Raw genomic sequence first — 7,520 nt, 5'->3', positions numbered from 1 at the left:
GGATGCCATTCTTTTTTCTTCTTCCAAGTTAATGACTTTGCATGCATTCAGCGCCTTCATGGCTTTTCCAGCAGGAGGTTGTTTTGTACCACAAATCACGCAACAGATCTAAAGCAGAACCCAATCTCTGCTGCATTCTGATCAATTTCCCTCCTGCGGCCTCTTTCACGGATTCCATAGATTCAGAACCTCACAGAGTTCTCAGACTCTTTCTCTTCTTACAGAATTAATGAAAACAGGTAACATGGGTTGAGTACTACTGAGTGACACTCTATGCTCAACATTTCAGAGGCATGATCTCACCCATCTTTCACATCAACACTATGCAGGCACTGCTGTGAATAATCCTATTTTACGGGTGAAGAAACCAAGGTTTAGAGTGGAAACATAACTTCTTAGAGTCACAGAGTTAATAAATTACAAAATAGGAACATGAAACTAGGTTTTCTTCAGACTCCCCAAAGCACTCAAGTATGTCCTTTTAACTATTCTGCTAAAAGGCCTCTTTACCACTTAACAGGTCAGTTATTGAGCTGTAATTACTGTTGTTTAGATATTTCAGGTCCAATAGTCTTCCCCATTTCCACCCCCTTAGTCCTGTTTCAGGTCTTGACACAGCATACAGAAATAAACGTAACAATTTCCTTGCTGACCTGCCTTACCCATGCATCCTTCTTCTTGATGCACTCAGCATATTAGTGCCTAAAGAATTATTTTAAATTATCACTTTTATTATTGATTTCTTAACTAATTTTTTAATCATTGTGTCCTATATAGGCTAAGCCTCAGACAACCTCCTAAGTCGTCTGCTCCGATTTCTAAGCATAGTCTTCATCTACAGGATTCCTTCTGCAAATTATTCCATGCTTTAGAGATTGTGAAAAATGGCAGAGTAGTGGTGTCCTCCTGGCTCTCTGCTCCCAGAGCGGAAAGTGAAGAAAGCGGACAACCACACGCCAGCGATCTGCACTTCCACAGGACCAGCTTCCCAAGCCTGCAGACACTCACCGGGAATCGGAGGGAGAAAACAATCTACAGCTGAAATCAAAGATGAATCTGATATTCTTCCGCAAAACCCTTGGAATTGGAAATATACAACAGGGAGGGAGAGAGGTGTGGCTTGAGTGGCTGCCAGCTGGCAGTGGCATCAGTCCTACCTGGCACCGAGAGACGCCCCCTCCTACACCAAGTTCCACACCCACGTAGGACCGGAAGTGTCTGAAGTTAGTGGGAAGCGGTAGCACCAGACAAAGCTGTGTGGAGAGGAGACTAAAGCAGGGAACATTTTAAATTCTCCTTAGGATGCAGCTGAGGCAGTTTCAGGTGAAGGAGGGTCCGAACCAGCCGTCACTCCCCTGCTTGGCAGAGAGCCCACTCTGGCATCTCCTTCAGGTCGCTTCCAGGTCCAGGGTGAGGGGAGTTTACATGAAAGGAGGCTTTGGCCTTGGATACAGTTGAGGTTTTGGCTGGTGCTGAGTAGACAGAGAGCGCAGAGCTAGGTTCCTTGATCCATCGGGACTCCCTGGGTTGGAGGAAGTCCCTCTGAGCCTCCAACACTGTTCCTCTCTCCCCAGCCCTGAGGTTTGACTTAGACTCGGTGTTTGGAAGGGGGTTGAGGAGGGAGTGGCGATAGGCACTGTTGCCCTGCCAGTCCGATATTGGACAGTCTGGTGTCTTGCTACGCAGACTACATGTACTCTATGCCCAGAAAGCAGCGCCCGCCACTACGAGCAAGAACTAGCTGTGAAGGAGCTTACTTTTCTAGATAGAGCCTGTAGAGAAATTTTCACCCCCACTCTCCTGTGACTTGGGACTGGACGCTCCATGCCAAAGGTTTCAAATCCATCTTAAGGCGGAGCTGAGAAAGAGACTCCTCCTATACCTGTCTCTTGTCTCTGGTTCTGTATTTAGGTGGAGATTGGTGGGTCCTGCTGCCCTGCCAGTCTGATATTGGACAGTCTATCACTACACAATCCACTTGCGCTCTGTGCCCAGAGAGCAGAGCCCACCTGGGGAAGGCTGTGAAGGAGGTGGCTTTTCCAGGCATAACTGGAAGAGACATTATCACCCACACCCTCCTGCAACTTGGGACTGGGCGCTTGGCACCAAAGGTTCTGACTCTACCTTGGGGCGGAGCTGAGAAAGAGGCTGTTCCCATTCCTACCATTTATCATGAATTCTGTGTTTAAAGGGGTAGAAGGTGGAGAGTGATGGTTCATGCAGCTACATCGCCAGATTGATCTTGGGTGGTCTCTCGCTGCACTAGCCGCCTGCGCTCTGTGTTCAGAGAGCAGAGCCAGTCTTGGCAAGGTGCAGTGGCAAAGGAGACTACTTTTCCAGATATAACCTGGGGCGCCACCAACACCCACACTCTCCTACGACTTGGGTCTGGGTGTTTCACACTATAGGGTCTAACTCCATTTTTGGGCAGTGTTGAGAAAGAGGCTGTTCAACCTGAAATCCGGGTTGCAAGACTGTCACCTCTGCTTCGCTTCCACCTTCCTGCTGGTGCTAGCCACAGAAAGGCAGCTCTAACAGCCAATCAGGACACCCTATCAAACTGAGTCCCCTCTCTACCTCTTTACTGTGACCTGTTAGCTGGTGCCTACAGCCAAAGGGGAAGCTCCACTCCCAGGAAAGACAGAGGGGTGAGGGAATCTGTTGTCTGGGCTGAGATTTGACGGGCCTGAAGGATACCCTTAGTGGTGAACAACCCACCAGGATTCTGTGTGGAAGGAACTAACCTCATCCTGGCAGGAGATAAGCCACATGGCAGGTCTCTGTTTGGCTTGGGACTCTCAGAGGCCTCAGTAAACAAAAGACAGAGTAATCTCAGAGCCTATCATAGTGCCTCCATATTCAACTTAGAGGTTGAGAGTGGTCTTGCGCTCAGAAGAGTTATCTAACCCCCGAATCTCTAAGCAAGGGGACTAAACCTATTAATCTTAATAGACATAAGGTGAAGACATTAGATCAAAGATTACCCAACTGACTCAAACTCCTCTAAGATGCTATAGGACCAGACCACATACTCCCACCCCTGTCATAGGTCAATCCTTAGGAATCCCAGATCTTTGCTCATTACCCAGTCCCAACATCTCCGGTCCTCGACAGTACATCCAGATGAGAAAGAACCAGTGAAAGATCACAGGAAACATGAAGGAGCAGAGAGGAAAGTCACCTCCAAAAGATAATACTCGACCTCTATCAACCAACACCAACTTACATGATATGATTAAACTGACAGGGGAAGAATTTTGAAAATGGATTGTCAGAAAACTCAAGGGAATTGAAGAGAAAATAGAATCACAACATAGAGAAAACACAAGAACAATTCAGGAAATGAATGAAAAAATTCTCCAAAGAAATTGAAATTATACAGAAGAACCAATCAGAACTTTTGGCAATGAAGGAAACAATCAGGGATCTCCATAATACAGTAGAAAGCATCAAGAACAGGATGGACCATGCAGAAGAAAGAATCTCAGAGCTCGAAGATTACGCCTATGCCCTAAACAAATCAGAGGAAGAAAGGGAACACAGAAACAAGAGCAAGACCAAAGCTTACAAGAAGTGTGGGATTACATAAAAAAGCCAAATCTCAGGGTGATCAGGATTCTGGAAAGGGAAGAGGAACAATTTCAAGGGATGGAAAACTTATTTCACGGAATACTCGAGGAAAATATAACAACAAAATATGCCTTCACTTTATGAAGGAATCGACTTCTATACTTCCATTATCCGTGCCTGATTTGAAGAATTGAATGGTGATCTGTTCCGTGGCACTCTGGACCCTGTAGAGAAAGCCCTTCGAGATGCCAAACTACACAAGTCACAAATTCATGACATTGTCCTGTTAGTGGTTCTACCTGCATCCCCAAGATTCAAAACCTTTTGCAAGACTTCTTCAATGGAAAAGAACTGAATAAGAGTATCAACCCTGATGAGACCGTTGCTTATGGTGCAGCTGTCCAGGTGGCCATCCTGTCTGTATACAAATCTGAGAACGTTCAAGATTTGCTTCTCCTGGATATCACTCCTCTTTCTCTTGGTATTGAAACCGCTGGTGGAGGTATGACTGTACTCATTAAGTGCAATACTACTATTCCTACAAAGCAGACATAGACCTTCACTACCTACTCTGACAACCAGCCTGGTGTGCTCATTCAGGTTTACGAAGGTGAACGTGCCATGACTAAAGATAACAACTTACTTGGCAAGTTTGAACTCACAGGCATACCTCCTGCCCCTCGAGGTGTTCCTCAAATTGAAGTCACTTTTGATATTGATGCCAATGGCATTCTCAATGTCTCTGCTGTGGACAAGAGCACAGGAAAGGAAAATAAGATTACCATCACTAATGACAAGGGTCGTTTGAGCAAGGAAGACATTGAACGTATGGTCCAGGAAGCTGAGAAATACAAAGCTGAAGATGAGAAGCAGAGGGACAAAGTGTCATCAAAAAATTCACTTGAATCCTATGCATTCAACATGAAAGCAGCTGTTGAAGATGAGAAACTTCAAGGCAAGATCAATGATGAGGACAAACAGAAGATTCTTGACAAGTGTAATGAAATTATCAACTGGTTTGATAAGAACCAGACTGCAGAGAAGGAAGAATTTGAACATTAGCAGAAGGTGCTGGAGAAAGTCTGCAACCCTATCATTACTAAGCTGTACCAGAGTGCAGGAGGCATGCTGGGAGGAATGCCAGGAGGAATGCCTGGGGCTTCCTAGGTGATGGAGCTCCTCCTTCTGGTGGTGCTTCCTCAGGTCACACCATTGAAGAGGTTGATTAAGCCAACCCAAGCATAGATGCATCAGTGCTCCACATAGTAAAAACATTGAAGGATCTAAATTTGTAGCAAATTATGTGGCAGATTTAAAGTTAAGCTGCTATAGTAAATTACTGGGCATTCTCAATTCTTGAATATGGAACATGGGCACAGGGGAGGAAACAACATTGCACTTTATAAGCACTGTATTGTAAGTGGAAAATGCAATGTCTTAAATAAAACTGTATTTAAAATTGGCAAAACAAAACAAAAAAAACCCTTGATATCCAAATACAAGAAGCTCACAGAACTCCTAGGAGACTCAACATGAAAGGGCAATCACCTCATCAGATGGTCATTAGGCTGACCAAAGTAAACGTGAAAGAAGCAATACTCCGTTCAGCGAGGTGAAAACAACAATTAACCTATAAAGGAAAACGTATCAGACTAACAGCAGACTTCTCATCTGAAACCTTACAAGCCAGGAGGGATTGGGTGCCCATCCTTAACCTCCTAAAACAGAACAAAGCCCAACCTAGAATTCTTTATCTGGCAAAATTAAGTTTGATCTATGAGGGAGAAATAAAGTCCTTCTCAAACAAGCAATCACTGAAGGAATTTGCAAAGTCCAGACCAGCCCTACAGGAAGTTCTCAGACCTGCATTTCTAACTGAACAGGGCAATAGACACTCCTCAAAGTAAAATTGTCAAAGAATTAAAGTTTACATCTTGAACTACATGATGGCTCAAGGAGTAAGACAAAGCAACAATATGAATGGTAATCTTCCTACGATTTCAATCCTCTCAATAAATGTAAATGGCTTAAACCATCCTCTGAAGAGACATAGACTGGCAGAATGGATAAAAATCCACAAGCCTAGTATCTGCTGTCTATCAGAAACACATCTAATCCACAAAGATGCCTTTCAGCTGAAGGTCAAGGGATGGAAAATTATCATCCAGTCAAATGGAAGTCAAAAGAAAACTGAGGTAGCTATAATATTTACAGATAACATAAGCTTAAAAATAGCAAAATTAAAGGGAAGATCCAACAAGAAGATTTAACAATTTTTAATATCTATGCACCCAATATAGTATCACCCAATTACATAAAGCAAACCTTATCTAATCTAAACACCATGTTACACAATACTGCCATAGTAGCAGGAGACTTCAACACTCCACTGAATGATCTGGATAGATCCTCCAAACAGAAAATAAGCAAAGAAATAATGGACCTGAACAGAGCCCTTGATCAAAAAGGTCTGACAGATGTCTATAGAACATTCCATCCAAATAAAGTTGAATTTACATTCTTCTCAGCAGTCCATGGATCCTCCTCCAAAATTGATCACATCCTAGGTTAGAAATCAGATCTCAAAAAATTCAAGAAAATAGAAATTATACCTTGTATCTTTTCTGATCATAGTGGTATAAAATTACAGTTCAACTCCTATAGTAGCACTCAACATCTCACAAAATCATGGAAATTAAACAATCTATTATTGAAAAATTATTGAGTCAAGGAAGAAATTCAGAGAAAAATCAAGAGTTTCTTTGAACAAAATGATAATTGTAATACTTGTTACCAAAACCTGTGGGATACAGCGAAAGCTTACCTGAGAGGAAAACTAATAGCAATCAATGCTCACATCCAAAAAACAAAAAGATTAGATACTAACAACCTAATCAATAGGCTTAAAGAATTGGACAAAGAAGAGCAAACAATTTCCAATCATAGTAGAAGAAAAGAAATAACGAAGATCAAAGAAGAACTTAATGAAAGGGAGAACAAGAAAACTATACTAAAGATCAACAAAACCAGAAGCTGTTTTTTTGAAAAAATAAACAAAATTGATGGCCCTTTTGCTAGATTGACAAGGACTCAAAGGGAAAGGACTCTAATAAACTCAATAAGAAATGAAAAAGGAGAGATCACAACAGACACCACAGAAATGCAAAACATTATATTTGACTACTATAAAAAACCATATGCCCCAAAACTACAGAACCAAGATGAAATGGACAAATTCCTGGATTCATGCAACCTCCCTAAGTTCACCCAGGTGGTAACAGAATTACTGACCAGACCAATCTCAAGCTCAGAAATTGAAGCAGTAATTAATAACCTCCCCAAATGGAAAAGTCCCAGGCCAGATGGCTGCACTACAGAGTTCTAACAAATATACAAAGATGAACTCATCGTTATACTACAGAAACTATTCCACACCATTGAGAAAGATGGTATCCTTCCAAACTTATTCTACGAAGCCAATATCACCTTAATACCAAAGCCAGCAAAGGATGCAACAAAAAAAGAAAATTACAGACTGATATCCCTCATGAATATAGATGCAAAAATAAAATTCTAGCAAATAGAATTCAGCAGCACATCAGAAAAATAATTCACCATGATCAGGTGGGCTTTATTCCAGGGATGCAAGGCTGGTTCAACATACTGAAGTCTATAAATGCAATTCACTTCATAAAAAATATCAAGAACAAAGACCATATGATTCTGTCAATAGATGCAGTAAAAGCATTTGACAAAGTCCAACTCACCTTTATGATAAAAACTCTTAACAAAATAGGCATAGACGGCTCATACCTTAAATTTATCAAATCCATGTATGACAAACCCACTGCTAATATCATTCTAAAAAGGGAAAAATTGAAATCATTCCCTCATCAAATCGGAACTACACAAGAATGCCCACTATCTCCTCTTTTATTCAACATAGTGCT

The 7,520-nt window shown here is 42.0% G+C and overlaps 1 pseudogene; it reads left to right on the top strand.

Moving 5' to 3' along the window:
* Positions 1–3,697: 3,697 nt before the first annotated feature.
* On the top strand, positions 3,698–5,029 carry LOC105870096 (heat shock cognate 71 kDa protein pseudogene; annotated as a pseudogene).
* The last annotated feature ends 2,491 nt before the right edge of the window (positions 5,030–7,520 follow it).

This window comes from Microcebus murinus, chromosome 1 (genome assembly GCF_040939455.1).
Source record: "Microcebus murinus isolate Inina chromosome 1, M.murinus_Inina_mat1.0, whole genome shotgun sequence".
NCBI lineage: Eukaryota > Metazoa > Chordata > Mammalia > Primates > Cheirogaleidae > Microcebus > Microcebus murinus.
The sequence above is the reverse complement of the archived record's forward strand: the minus strand, read 5'-3'. Positions and strand labels throughout refer to the sequence as shown.